General features: G+C 37.8%; 1 long non-coding RNA gene and 1 other non-coding gene across 2 annotated transcripts; both read left to right on the top strand.

The window, feature by feature from the left end:
• Nucleotides 1-6,597: 6,597 nt before the first annotated feature.
• On the top strand, nucleotides 6,598-7,978 carry LOC121226865 (uncharacterized). The gene is made up of 3 exons (XR_005924549.1): nucleotides 6,598-7,219; nucleotides 7,365-7,431; nucleotides 7,536-7,978. It is a non-coding gene; the product is annotated as an uncharacterized lncRNA (long non-coding RNA).
• A 7,293-nt stretch (nucleotides 7,979-15,271) lies between these two features.
• On the top strand, nucleotides 15,272-15,378 carry LOC121226866 (small nucleolar RNA R71). Its single transcript, XR_005924551.1, has one exon. It is a non-coding gene; the product is annotated as a small nucleolar RNA R71 (small nucleolar RNA).
• The last annotated feature ends 277 nt before the right edge of the window (nucleotides 15,379-15,655 follow it).

Raw genomic sequence — 15,655 nt, 5'->3', positions numbered from 1 at the left:
GGACCGTGTAAGCAAAGGAATTTCCTATAAAGAGATATTTAAAGTTGTGTGAGACGGTGTCAGAATGACTCCAAAATCCCCTGTTCTGTTTTAAGAAAATCACTATAATTTGTACAAAATGGTTACAAGATAAAATTTATATGCTTAGACTCCTTAATGAGTCTAGTTTCAAATGAAATCAAATAGAACATACTTTGAATTCTGTACAATGAGAATTTTTATTCGTAGTGAAGACTGGTCAGATTAGTCAAACAGTGAAACAGGGGAAACTTTAAGAAAAATCTGGTATTGATTGGCCAAACCTAAAATTCTGAAAAATTTATGGATGAAAGATATACGAGTCTATATTTAGGGAAAATTAATGTCAAGTGATTTGGAGTCTTGTATCTCCGGTTATAAATAATTTAGTGACCATTGCTCAGGAAAACAGCTCGTAGTGAATATGTGATTTTGTTGTAAACATGGATAAAACTTGTTTTAGTTGCTCATAAGCTATTGATTAAACCCATACTTGAATTCTAAATCGTGATATTGTAAGTTTATGAGTATTCGAATATGAAATGATAGTATGGCGTAAAATTGAATTATTCATTGGAAAGTGATGGATGTAGATTCGGCCAAGACCAAGTCTGTACATGATAGTATATGTGGTATGTGAAGTATATTTGAATAAATGTGAAAGTGTATATATGTGATAAGGCCTAATGGCCGATGTGATGAATGTGAAAGTGTATATATGTGATAAGGCCGAATGGCCGATGTGATGAATGTGAAAGTGTATATGTATGTGATAAGGCCTAATGGCCGATGTGATGAATGTGAAAGTGTATATATGTGATAAGGCCTAATAGCCGATGTGATGAATGTGAAAGTGTATATATGTGATAAGGCCTAATGGCCGATGTGATGAATGTGAAAGTGTATATATGTGATAAGGCCTAATGGCCGATGTGATGAATGTGAAAGTGTATATATGTGCTAAGGCCGAATGGCCAATGTGATGAATGTGAAAGTGTATATATGTGATAGGGCCGAGTGGCCAACGTGATGGATGTGAAAGTGTATAAATGTGATAAGTCCCGAAGGGCATTTGTGTCAGTACTATATCCGGGTTAAAACCCCGCAGGCTTTATGCGAGAATATTATCACTGATTAATGTCTGTAGGCTTCGTGCTCGTACTATATCCGAGCTCTAAAGACCCGATGACTACGTGTGGAGATTTTGTCCAGGTAAGCCCCGAACTAAAGGTTTTGCTGAAGATTCAAGTAAAGCGTAAGATTATACAACTTCACAGTAACAATTGGTAATAAATACGTTCAATGCGTTAAGTTGGTCAGGTATGTATTTTGAGGTTATATTTAAGTTTGATTTAGACTAAATCACAAGGTCGTTATGTGATGCACATGTGAGTAAAGCAATAAGACTGTTCTATGATTATTGTGCATTTGGTCAATGTGAAAAGTCAGGAAAAAAAATATGTAATGTACCTATGATCATAAGAGGTCACTATCAAGTGAGAATTCATTTGCCTATTATATATGATGAGATGTGCATATTCGGTAAAGGGATGGTATGCCCGAAGGAAGAGTGAAATAAAAATACGAACAACTATGTTATAATTTGATTGTTATCTGTTGACACTGCTTAAAACTTACTAAGCATTGTAATGCTTACTCCGTGTACTTTGTTTCCTCTGTTTTATAGATCTCATTTGGAAGCTACAGGCTCGGGGATCATCAGCAACTAGTCACACTATCACTATCCACTGTTTGGTACTGTTACGTTTTGGATTATCTTATGGCATGTATAGAATAGACTAGTAGTGAGAGGATATTTTGGTTAATGTATATAAGCCATGCGAAAATGGCATCTTTTGAATGTGTACTTATAGAAGTTTAAATTGTATCCCTGATTGTCTTTAGTACTTATCTAAAGGAATGTTCAAAAAAAAAATTTACTGTTCTGATATGAGTTTCAAGACTGGTAATGCCCCTTTATCTATTCCGGCGACGGATACGGGATTGGGGTGTTACAATTATGACGCAATTGGCTTGAGAAGAAATCCCAATTATCTACCTTTTCTCCCACCATTATTGTAAACTCTATCTATAGAATTCTCTGATTACCATCTTGGGAAACGACCATCAAAAACCGATGTTCATATCTCCCATGCAACCAAGTGCCGCCAATTTGTACCTATAACAGCCCGATTTTGGGCCTAGTCGGAATAGTGGTTTCATAACCACTATTTTGGGGCTGGAGAAATTATTTTTAATGTTATTTTATGAGTTATAACATGATTATATAGGTGCATGAAAAATTTGGTGAATTAATTTTAACGTTTGTGAGCTTAATTGCTAAAAAGGACTAAATCGCATAAAGGACAAAAGTTATGTTTTACTACCCAAATGTGTTAAATAGATAGAGAACCATAATTTGAGGTATTTAAAGTGCAAATATACCCTTAAATAAAGGTTGGCCGGCCATAGAGACAAAGATAAGACAATTTTCAAAGTTAGGTGGAATTTGGTGGCTTATTTGACTAAAAAGAAAATAAAATAAAGAGGGAATGATATCATCTTCTTATCATCTCTTTCTCCACAGAAAATAACAGGAAAGAGGGGCTTTTTGAAGCTTTAAAATTTCAGCTAGGTTATCCTCTTGCAAGTAAGTGATTTTGATGACTTTTCTTGATGATTTTTACATTTTTAGGACCCCTAAAGCTTAATCTAGCTATTGATGGGAACTATTTTGCAAAATGGTTGAGAGTTTAGGGTTTTTCCATGAAAGCATGTGTGTTGTGAACTGAAATTTTATGGAAGAATATGAGTCTTGGTTGTGTAATAAACAACTTTTGTGAAAGGATTTTCATGGAAAACACCTAAAAGGGCAATTTTGTAAAAGTTATAAAATAAGTTGTAATTGTGTGAAATAGTGGAAATTTGGGGTTGTCATAAGAGTAATAATTGGTTGATTAGGCTTGGCTAATAAGGAAATTCGATAAAAATCGATTTCCGGGCCTAAAGGTAAAATGGTCATTTTGTGAAAGTCTAGGGGTAAAATGGTCATTTTGCCAAAAATGTGAATTTTGATTGTCCAAATTTATTTAGTGATTAAATGAGTTAATTTCATCATGTTAGATCAAGAAAATCGTGATTTGAGCTTAAATCGAGAAAGTGTGTGGTTAAGGACAAAAAGAGAATAATTAGCCGAAATTGCATTTGAGGTAAGTCCGTGTGATTAAATGAGCATGATATTTATGCCATTGTTATTATACTTGAAAATATATCTTGCCATGATTGTATTAAAGTTTATGTTGATGATATTGTATATGAGAAAGTGATGTCAAATGTAAATAACATTTATGTGTTGATTGAATGCTTGGAGATTTGATGGAATATGTTATTCCATTGAAATGAGTAAGTTGTATGTAAATAATACAACTACATTGTTATTATATCTGTTTAAATTGATATAGCATGAATTGCTTGGTTGTGGAAATGATTATGTATAATGAACATTGAGATAGTAGAATTCTCGTTTGAACCTTAAGAAACAATTCGGATATTCATGCCATGATATTCGGGTTATTTGTGTGCTAGTGTAAGACATGTCTGGGACATGCATCGGCCACATTATGAGAGCCAGTGTAAGACCATGTCTGGAACATGGAATCGGCATTGAGACGAGAGCTAGTGTAAGACATGTCTGAGACATGCATTGGCCTCGAGATGTAAACTACTGTAAGACCATGTCTAGGACATGGCATCGACTTCATGGATGACCTAGTGTAAGACCATGTCTGGGACATGGCATCGGCATTATACCATATGTTTGAGGCTTAGTGAATATCCGATAGCTTTCTGAATGGTTCAACGGTGAGAGTTACGGTTTAAGCTAAATGAGAAAGGTTATGACCATATTGTGAGTGGTACAGGTACTTACATGAAATTGATGAGATGTGAATTCAATTCATGTTATATGATTAGTAAGGAATGAATATGAGCATGTTGAGTAACACAGGTATGTATGCCAAGCTCATGAGAAATGATTTCAGTTTATGATGCACATTTGGTGAAGATGTAAATAGGTAATTCATGCCTATGAGAATGATTTTGTGATAACCTTCTGATTATAGTCTATACTTATGATGTATGAATATGTAACTGATCACGTGATTCGTAACAAGTAATAAACATTTATAATGAAGATCAAACCTAGACTAACTATTATCACGACTAAAAGGCAAACGCACCTATTGAACAATAGTATAGTAATGGCAAGACTGGGATATCTACCCAAGGGAACCAAAAGTACTAGTAATAACTATCTTTTTATTATTTAACCTAGAAATAAAGAGGGGTTGTTTATTAAACTAATTAACTAAACTAATTAACTAATTAAACTAAAGTGAAGAGAAAATTTGGAAAAATACTTGAAGAAAAGTAATTGATAAAAACGACACCCAAGGAGGAATCCACCTAGATTTCACTTGTTATCTGACTCTGAACCAGACGATTTATTCATTTGACTTGATCTGTGAGACTCCCTAACCTATATTATTATCTCTTTCGAGACTAATAATGTCTAACCCTCAGTTGAATTAATCAAAATCTCTTTCTTAATTAAAACCCCTAGGGAAGCAGTAAATCGATCTATGGACTCCCATATTAGGTTTCACCCTAATTCGGCAAAGTATTGTAACCCTATTTCTAGGCGTTCGATCAAATCTACTTAATTATGCCAAATCTACTCTTAGACAGGGACTTTTGCTCCTCTGCATAAGCATATCAAATCATGAATCAATACCCGGAATATTAACTCAAGCATTAAGAACACATAATTAAGAACAAATCAAGTATTTATCATACAATTCAGATAATAATAACAAGATCCATCATAGGTTTCAACCCCCTTAGGTATCTAAGGGGTTTAGTTCATAATAAAATAAGAGTACATCTCAAAAGTATGAAAATAACAAAATATAAAGAAAACTCTAAAACCCCTGAAGGAATTATGAGAGAGATCTTTAGTCTTGGAGTAGCTCCGGCTTTTGGGATGGATTGTCTGGCTTCTTTCAAGTAATTCCCGGTGTGTGGTTCTGTATTCTAGAAAAGTTCTGGAGGAGGGGCCCACTCTAAGTCATACGTAGGGTGTTTATATAGGCTTTGGATTGCCTTTCTTCCTCCCTAAGTATCTTTTTCATGTAAAATACAACTCCTTGAAAAAGGGACATGCCCGTGTGCCACGGCTGTGTGACGTGATTGCCAGGCCGTGTTCGATCCGTTAAATTGCACATGGCCGTGTGGGTCAATGGCCAGGCTGTGTGAATCGTGAAAGCCTTGGTCGACACCCTCGAAAGACACGAGAGTGTGAGCTGCCTGTGTGGTAAAGCTTAGGCCGTGTCATCTTCTCGAATTGTCCGTTTTGTCCCTTTTTTGCTCCTTTTTGGCTCTTTTTGACTCTTGGTGCTCTCCTGAGTACAAAACATGAAATAACCGGATTAAGAGCACCAAAATCCACAAATCTAGTAATAAACATCCATAAATATGCTAAGTATTTGGGGTAAAATATGTATAATTTGGCGTTTATCAAATACCCCCACACTTAAGCATTTGCTTGTCATCAAGCAAAACTGTAACGCTCCGATTTTTAGGGCCTAGAAGAGTTGGGCTTTGAATCTGGGATTCGGATAGAAGGAAACCTGAATAATTAAGAAGTTTTAAATATTATCGTTTAAGAAAAAAATTTTGAATTAAATTACTACTAGAAAATTTTTACTGTTTTATTATTACGGATATTTTAAATTTTTACGAAATTTTAATTAGTATTATGAGATAAAATTATTATTATTAGAAAAATATTACTGCATGTATGTTTGAAAATTTTTTATGAAAATTATTATTATTATTTACTGTATTATTGATATTTGAAATTTTTATTATTAGATATATTTTTAAAATTATTATTATTATAATTATTATTATTAGATAGGGAAAAAAATAATATATATATTTATAAAAGTATTGTTGTTTTGGTGTTTAAGACTCTAGAAAAATTTTAATTTTATGCTACCTTAGGGAATCTGGACAGTAGGCGTTAATAATAATTTGGGCTGCATTTTAGCATAAAGGAGCATTTGGCCCAGTGGCTAAGCACCTTAGGAAGGTGTGAGAGGTGCTTGGGTTAAGGCACGGCGTGCGCCAATGGTTGTTTTTTTTACAATCAAGGATTTTCCGCAAGGAGGCCTTATAAATATCTTGGGAGGAAAGGTGACACAAAAGAGGCACATGGTCAAGTCGCAAGGAGGCGTTAAGAGTGTGCACGTTGTTAGGGGTTCGAGTCTGGTAAGTAGCGATATCTGGTTTTATTTTTTAAACGAACCGGGACTGCAGTAGATAAGTATTATAATAAATTGTGAGTAGATTACATCATGAGAAGAGGTTCAGTGCAGTGGCAGCAGCTTGCTAGGCTTGCCGTGAGGTTATGAGTTCGATTCCAGGGGAAGGCGAATTCCTTTTATTTTTAAAGCAGGCCAGAACTAAAGCAGGTAAGGTTTATATTTAATTGTAACCATATATTAGTAAGGAAGGAAGCCTGGTGCAATGGCCAGCAGCACGGACGTAGGCCCAAGGGTGGACTGAGGTCTGGAGTTCGAGCTATTGTACGTGCAATGAGCTACCAATTTTTCTATTCACGTGGGGGAGAATAAGAGTTTGACCGAAACTCTTCTTAGCAGCATGATGAAGCGGTGGATAAGGCTGCGGATCAGCGGTTAGGAGTTTGAATGAAATTCAAACTTTGAAATTGGCCAAGAATCAAGGAGCAATTCAGGGGTTGGAATTTAAAAGGAAGATTTATACCGAAATGCACTCATTCGGCCATAACAAATAAGTGCCATTTATTTTTGGCCTTTATGATTCATTTTTTCATTCTCTTGCTCTCTTAATTCTTCAAGCCGAGGCCATTAAACCATTCCTCTCCTTTCTTTTATCGTCATCTTCCCATTTTCTTTGCTTTACCAATCATAAAAGAAAAAAACCTCTCCAATTCAATCACCTTAACCGATCACTCACAAAAGCCTAAACCTTCATAAGTCATAGTGATTCGGGAATTAATATCTAGTTCTATTCTCTACTCGCATTTTAAGATTGGATTCACTGTGGATCTGATATTGGGGAAGTGTTTGAAACGCTCTTGACAAGTACATCATTGGTGGTAAGTACTCGGAATCTTATTTCCATTCTTTATTTCGGGATTTAAAGAAAAGCCGACAACCCCTATATGCAAAGGGTGCCTGTCGACAAAACTAAAAGGGTTTAGTGGTGTTATTTGATTTGTTTTGCTCTATTATGGATTAAAGGCTACTAATGGAAGGCTTGGATATTTGGAACGACCAAAATTAGATCTAGTCCATTTTTCCGGCAAAGGTAAGAACTTTAGTGCCTAAGGTGTTAAGGGCCAAATATGGTAAGGGTTTGATGTGTTAAGTTGTTATGGATTCATTGTTTAACGTGTTAGTAACTGATTGTAGGCAACTCGTGTGGAACTCGTCAACGTTTCATCGAAAAACAGGTGTGTAAACGACACCCACTCATAGACTAGATCGGCAAAAGCCGAAAAGCTGAAATACCGAAAAGCCAGCATTTTCTGAACTTGCGAGCATGCGAGCGCTTGTGAGATGGTTGTTTGTTAGTTTTGGTAATCTAAAGAGGTATGATTACAGAGTGCGCAATTTCGTGCACTTCGGTATATTTGGGCTTAATGGGTCGAAAACGGGTTAATGGGCCAACGGGCCCAATTCAGTAAAGACGATCGGTAAGTGTTTCTGTTGATGCGTTAACGGTTGTAGGATGTATGTAAACCCTAAAATAGTGAATTTTACTAAAACACCCCTAAGTATGAAAATTATCGTTTTACCTCTAGGTGCAAAAAGACTGTTATACCCCTAGGGTTAATTTTGACTGAAATGCATGATATTCTGATTCTGTTTGTTGTATGCCATGACATATATATCTGTTGCATGGGATCTGGGTTATGTTATGGAGGAAGAACCCGTTCTGGTGGCTGTGCCACATATTCTGATATAAGCAGCTTTGCTACGGATTATAGTTAGTGCCGCAACCGGTGCTAACATTGTAAGTGTAGGGATGGCGTGGGTGATTTATTTCCCACAGGAAGTGTAGGGATGGACGGAGGCAAGTGCAGGGTTGGATGGGGTTATCATGCATTAATCATATGAGACTGTTTTGTTATGGGCCAACTATATTGAAGCGAGCCCAACTATGTTAATATGGGCAAGGCCCAATATATCTCGACTTGTAATAGGGCTACGGCCCAGATTGATACTGATATGGGCTAGGCCCAATATACTCTGATACTGTAAGGGGCTATGGCCCAGATTAATATTGATATGGGCTAAGGCCCAGTTAACACTGATTTCTGAATAGGGCTTAGGCCCAGTAAAGCTTGAACTGATTTGGGCTTTGGTTGGGATACTTTACACACTGAGTTTTCCAAACTCACCCCATTTCTCTTCCATCCTTGCAGGTGAGCCCTAGTTGGTGGAATTGGAGCTGGGCGGGATTCAGAGTGGCCACGAAGATTAAGTTTCTGTTTTCTTTAAAATAAGTTTCGCATTTATTATTTTGATTATTTTTATTCTGGTTTAAGTTGTAATAAGGCTGCTCTTTTATTATTTTTAATATTTTGGGCTATTAAATTGGTTAGCTCTAGGGCGCATTTTATAAAAGTTACTTATTTTCAAAATATCACGATTACCGAGCAAAGCTTCCGCAACATAAATGTTTTCAAAGGAAATAAATATTTTAAATGGACTTAAACTTAATTTGTTGTTCGTGGACAAGTAATATGCTTTAAGTGTGACAATGGATGTGTGCATGTCTAGGATTGGATCCATGAAGAGCTTGGTACTTAAGCAGTCCAATAGACTCACCTCCTCTTTTCTGGCTTCCTACCTGGTGCACAGCTTCCATTTACTTTAATCTATAACGAAAATATTCTTTTCAAAGATTTTTAATTAAAACATGAGTTTTACAATAACGCTTCAATGAGTTTTACATCAAGAAGGGTTTTCAATGAAAACATGGTTTTCGAAAAACACTTCAATGTGACACGCTGAATTCGGCCGTAACGTCTGGGCCGGGTTTGGGGTGTTACAAAAACTCTCATTTACTGCTAGAATTCCTTCCTTTCAATCACATAATCATTACTGATAATGTTACAAACTATTCCACAGAAAATCATACAGTGAGAATTCAACTATAGGGGTATTAAAAGCCTCAAACAATCTAAATCGAATATTTTGATAATAAAATTATAGGTAATATCCTTCCTCCAAGTAATTAACTTTAGTCCTAAATATACAAGAGATGACATCCTCACTAAAGATTCACTCAAATCACTCAAAGTGTTTAAGGTTCAAGATTAAGCACTCGATTGTCTAACATGAGAAGTTATTACCATAGGCTTACATGAAAATCAAATCTCCATCACTTGTAAATGATATGATACACAAATCAAAAGGTCTTTGCATTGTTGTAACGAGGTTTAGGTTACGGGTATGGATACAAGCTGAAAAGAAAAAGGTTAGAATCAAGATAATTTCAATATATTACCCCACTATCAAAAACTTAATTACTGAATCACAAACAAATATCTAGAACTATATTACATGGGCTCTTTTTTTTTAGAACAAATGAAGCCAATACAATATAGAAACAAAAAATGGTGAACATAGTGAGGTAACAATATTAAATTTAATCTCGATAAAAAATGGTAATTTAAGTAAGAGGATTTCAACAATAATGGGTTAATGGGTTAATGATGAGGGTTAATTAATAAAAAAAGGTTAGTAGGCCCAAAGGGGGTTCACTAAGGGTTTAATTATGTAGGAAGGCTTTTTATGAAGTAAGTGGGTTAAATCCTAAGTGCCTTTATCATCTCAGTATATCAAATCATACGTGAGATCTCAACATGTATAATCGAAGCAAGTTCTAGAATAACAGTTCAATGTTGACGTACTCAAACCACAAAAGAAGTGAGCAAGAAAGAAAGCTATATACTCAAAAGGCTCAAAAATCTCACCAAAAATTTGGGTTTGTGATGTCATTCCTATATACTTAAGATTTCAAGATAATACCTCAATTTAGAAAAATAGTCTAGAAATTTTAGTTCTCAAAATATCAACTTATCATGCTCAATTCTCTAATGTCCTATAATCAAATAATCATGCATAATTCCCATGGTCTAATTCATGACATATCAACAATAATTATAGATAACTCAGAATTCATTCGATCAATATTATGAGAAAATCACTTAAGCACAAGACCAAATTCAGGGATTTGAGAATAATGCAAAAAGTTAGGCATCATGTTCGTGTTCACCCCCCACACTTAAGATGTACATTTACCTCAATGTACAAAGATAGAATATTTAGAATAAAGAAAATCATAAGAAGGAAAGAGGTGAAACTCTCTGTTATATGGATGCGGAGCTTGATTCTGAGGCTGGAGTGTTTGGGGAAAATGGTAGCTGTCATTGTTCTTGGCTAGATGAAGAAATTGGGTGGTTGAACATGGCACTCATTGGGTATTTTTCCCTATTTGTTTCCTCATCCGTAAAATATTCCTAGCAGCTTTGCTTGGAAGTCTGTAGAATCATGAAGAGCTTATTAAGAGTTGGTGTGGAAGAGAGCGTAGTGGGATTACTTGTCAGAAATACCAGAAAAATGCATAAAGTAACATTTACTAATATAGATATATCTTTCAAAAGAAAATAATAAAATAAAAATAAAATAAAAATAAAAATAAAAATAAAAATAAAAATAAAAATAAAAAGATAGGAGGATTCAATGATCCTCGTTAGTGGGGCCGTTAGGTGGTGGCGCTGGAGTGGCGATGTGAAAGTGCTGGCACAGCTGCTGCATCATGGCCTACATGTCGTCCATCTGTCTGTCACGTTGTCGATCTCTGTCGTGAATCATCTCGATCTTTGTAGTGCAATACTGCTCGAAGTGAGCGAGTCGGTCGGAAAGGTGTGCCAATGAAGCAGCCCCATGAACTAGTCGTTCTCTAGGTGGCATGGTAGAAGGCTCTTCGTGCTGTGGGCGGACATCATCAGGAATGTTCTCAAGATCCTCCTCGTTAATGGCATGAGTGAGACGGTACTAAGGAGGATCGGTCCCACATCGGTGCTCGATCATCCTCATGTGTAACATAGTCGTGATGCCCTGTGGGGAGATCTGACTTATCAGTGTAAGCGCTGATGACTGGGCCACGGTGTTGAGGAGGCCAAAGTGTCTAGAAAGGCGTGTCACGTAGGGGCTAGTAGAGATTACTCCCTTTCGATACCGCTTGGTCTGATGGGGAATGGCAAAAGCGATGAAATATGCCAAGTCAGTCACGTGTGCATTCGCCATGCACCATAAATAGTAGGCATCGTGGGTGTTGACGACGCCGGTGCTCTCTCTCCTTCCGGTCAAGGTGTGTGCTAATATGGCATGGAGATATCATAGGAAAGGGGCGAGAGCTGAGGCCTTCGAGCAGCTGGGGTCGTAGGTGGAAGAGAGTGGTGCCAAATCCTTCCAGCACAAGGAGGGAGAAATGTGGATATTGCGTGGTAGTGCATTCATGTCCTCCTCTTCCATAAACTTATTGGTGTAAAGTCCCAGAGTGACTCCAAACTCTAGGACGCTCATCGAACGAACTAGACCGCCTAATTGGAAGTGAATGGTGCCTGGGTCATCATTGTTCGTCATCACCACCTGTAAATGAAAAGTAGAGCATAATTCTAAAGTTAGCTCTAAATAAGTAGGTTCGGTAATAGCGAAGAACTATTCCCATAGGTCTGTGGACAGGAGGGTGCGGAGGGCATCAGCTAACTGGACTTGCTCTACGGTAGCCCAGTCAATGCAGTGACCTGTAGTGAGGGGTCGTGCGCGTAGTATATGAAATAGCTCCTCCTGCGAAGCTTGCGAAAACTCAAGGAATGGGTGCCAAACTTTGGCTGTAGCACGTACCGAGGAAGAACCCAATCCCCGATGTCTCTTTGAGGATGGGACCGCGACCTTCTTGCCTCTCGATGATGACATAATGTATCTAAAACTGTATGAGCACTGATATAGTACGTCCAAGATGTGTTAACATTTAACGATATCAAGCGAGAAGTGAAAATTTTATATGATTATTCAGAAGCATTTACTGGAATCAAAGATGCATCATCAGTTAAGCAAGAATCCTAAAACTAGCATATGCTATTTAGTAACTTTAACAGTTCAAATGTAGAAAATACTAAAGTAAATTACTAAATTATTCAGAACAAATTGGTAACAGTAACAATATCTGTGTAAGTCATATAGAAAACCAATGTAGTAATGCAAATTGGAAAAACAAGGTTGAGAAAGTGAACCAAAAGCTACTGTAGGGTGGCGCACGAGCGTGTTGGAGGCGAGCACGGGCGTGTGGCGTGGGGATACAGTCGTGTGGAGGAAAAATGGAGGGAAAAGAGGGGAAAGTGAGGATTAATGCAGGGGGAGTAGAGCTTAGGGTGGTTTGGGGGTTAAGGAAGTGAGAATCTAGGGAATGGTGGCCGGAATAGGGATTAGGGAGTGGAGAAGGGGAGATTTCGGCCAGGGTTTTGAAAGGAAGAAGAAAATGAACAGTGATTTGCTTATATAGGGGAGGTGCCAATGGCCTAGGGCCACGCCCGTGTACTCTGAAGGTGAGCCCATGTTTTTCAAATTTTGCAATTTAGGCCGTGCTCGGTTACTATCCCACGCCGTGTGTCTCGGGCTTGTGTGGCACATGGCCATGTCGCATGGTCATGCCTAGCTTTATTCGCTTCTCCCACGCCCATGTGTTAGGGTACCACGCCCGTGTATTGTTGTCCACGACTTAACGGAACGGGCGTGTCTCACGCCTGTGTCGAAGAAACAGAATCGAGCCTTGCCCCTGGCATGCCCGTGTTTTTCCATTCCCACGCCTGTGTTCACCTATCAAGTTCACCCACGGCCATGGCGCACGGCTATGGGGATTTATCGTATCTCGTGTTTTGGGGAAATCATATTCTGCTTCTACACGGCCGTATCGCACGGTCGTGTCTGTTCCCCTGTTTGGCCACGGCTTTAGGCACGCCCGTGTGCCTGGCAATGTGTGTTGAAAAACTTTGCAATTCAAAGATAAAGTTAATGATTCAAAGTGTTAGAAATTAAAAATAAAGAAATCAAAATATATTTGTGCTCGGGTTGCCTCCCGAGAAGCGCTTATTTATAGTTTAAGCTTGACTTACCTCTCTAGTGAATGATCAGGGTGGTTCGAGGAGTTTATACTCCTCATTCCTGCTATCAATCTCATAAAAATAGGGTTTTAATTGGATGTTGTTTACCTTAAAAGTGCCGAACTTGAGGTGACTCACCTCCACCGTACCGAATGGAAAAACACTAAATACCGTAAGAGGGATTTCCTCATTTGGTGTGGTAGTGACAATGTAGGGATCTGCGGCATCTAGTAAGACTTTATCACCAACCTTAAGTTGATGAGGAGAGGTATCGGGCTTGTTTTGGCGTAGTTTCGGTTTATCATGTGTTCTTGGTTTGTGTGCTCGCCATTCGTCTAGCTCCTCTATCTATAGCCTTCATTCTTCATGAATGTGTGCTCTATCATTTTTGGAACATGGCTCGTGAACTTCTTTGAAGCTTAATTTCTACAAAGTCATATTGTCAGTTTTAGTAGATTGGTGTGGACTATTACCTTCAATGTTTGATTGGTGATGCCAGAATTACGAGCTTGAAGGGTGATCGTTTCGTCTCCCATACGATGTGTAAGCTCAACTGTGCCAACATCAGTAATTGTTTTAGCAGTTGCTAGAAAGAGCCTTCCTAAAATCAAAGGGGTGTTATTATCCTCCTCTATTTCTAGAACAACGAAATCAACGGGGAATATGAACTTATCTACTTTCACGAGTACATCTTCAATAATACCCCTAGGGAATCTTATAGTTTTATCTACCAATTGAATGCTCATCCTAGTTTGTTTAGGTTTCCCAAGACCTAGTTGCTTAAACATTTTGTAAGGCATGACGTTAATACTAGCCCCTAAATCAGCTAATGCATGACTTATATCTAAACTACCAATTAAACAAGGAATTGTAAAACTCCCTGGATCTTTCAATTTGTAGGGTAGCTTATTCTGTAGAATAGCTGAGCAGACTGCATTTAGCTCCACATGCGATGCTTCGTCCAACTTTCGCTTATTTACTAAAAGCTCTTTTAAAAATTTCATTGCGTTTGGCATCTACAACAAAGCTTCAATAAACAGTAAGTTAATATGTATCTTTTTCAAAAGTTTGAGGAATTTACCGAATTGTTGTCTGAGCGGTCTTTCCTTGTCGCGTTAGGGTATAGGGCATGAGGTTTATATTCACCATTCATCATTTTGTTATGACTTACCTCACTTTTACCTTTGCTCACCATAGTTTCTTGCATCAATTCTGGCTCAGGCGCAATGAATCCTTCCTTATCTTGAATACTAATTGCGTTGAGGTGTTCCCTTGGGTTAGGTTCAGTATTACTTGGTAAGCTACCTTGTGGTCATTCAGAGATTAGTTTGGATAGCTGGCCTATCTGAGTTTCGAGTCCTTGGATCGATGCTTATTGATTTTTAAGTGCTGTCTCGGTATTTTGGAAACGGGTTTCTGACATTGATATAAATTTTGAGAGCATCTCCTCAAGGTTCGATTTCTTCACTTGTTGATAAGGTGGCTGTTGAAAACTTGGAGGATTTTGTGGCTTTTGATTCCCTTGACCTCCCCAGGAGAAATTTGGGTGGTTCCTCCAACCTGCATTATAAGTATTACTGTATGGGTTATTTTGAGATCTAAAGTTATTGTTACCCATATAGTTGACTTGTTCCTCTTCGGTTGTGGGATTGAAGGATTGATTTTCTGTATGCACACCTCATTACTGGATGTACCTGCGTAGAACCAAGTAAACCATCAATCTTTTTATTGAGAAGTTCTACCTGATTTGACAGCATAGTAACTGAGTCGACGTTATAAACGCTGGCTGTTTTTGTTGGCTTAGTCCTCATGACTTGCCACTGATAGTTATTCAGTGACATTTCTTCAATGAATTCATAAGCCTCTTCAGGTGTTTTGTTGTTGATGGTTCCGCCAGCAGCTGCGTCAACCATTTGCCGAGTCGAGGGATTCAGACCATTGTGGAATGTTTGTACTTGCAGCGAAAGCGGTAACCCATGGTAAGGGCACCTTCTTAGTAAGTCCTTGTATCTCTCCCATGTATCGTAAAGTGTTTCTAAATCCATTTGCACAAAAGGAGAGATATCATTACGTAATTTAGCCGTTTTAGCCGGTGGAAAATATTTTAGAAAAAATTTCTCAGTCATTCCCAAGTAGTAATTGACCCTCGTGGTAACGAGTTCAACCACTGTTTATCTTTGTTCCTCAATGAAAAAGGAAATAACCGAAGACGAATGGCATCATCAGAAACGCCATTGATTTTAAATGTATCGTAAAATTCCAGAAAGTTTGCTAAGTGAGCGTTGGGATTTTTATCCTGCAAACCATCAAACTGAACAAACTGTTGCATCATCTGAATAGTGTTAGGTTTTAATT

This window comes from Gossypium hirsutum, unplaced genomic scaffold (genome assembly GCF_007990345.1).
Source record: "Gossypium hirsutum isolate 1008001.06 unplaced genomic scaffold, Gossypium_hirsutum_v2.1 scaffold_548, whole genome shotgun sequence".
In the NCBI taxonomy this organism is placed as follows: Eukaryota; Viridiplantae; Streptophyta; class Magnoliopsida; order Malvales; family Malvaceae; genus Gossypium; species Gossypium hirsutum.
This window is presented reverse-complemented; position numbering and strand designations above follow the sequence as displayed.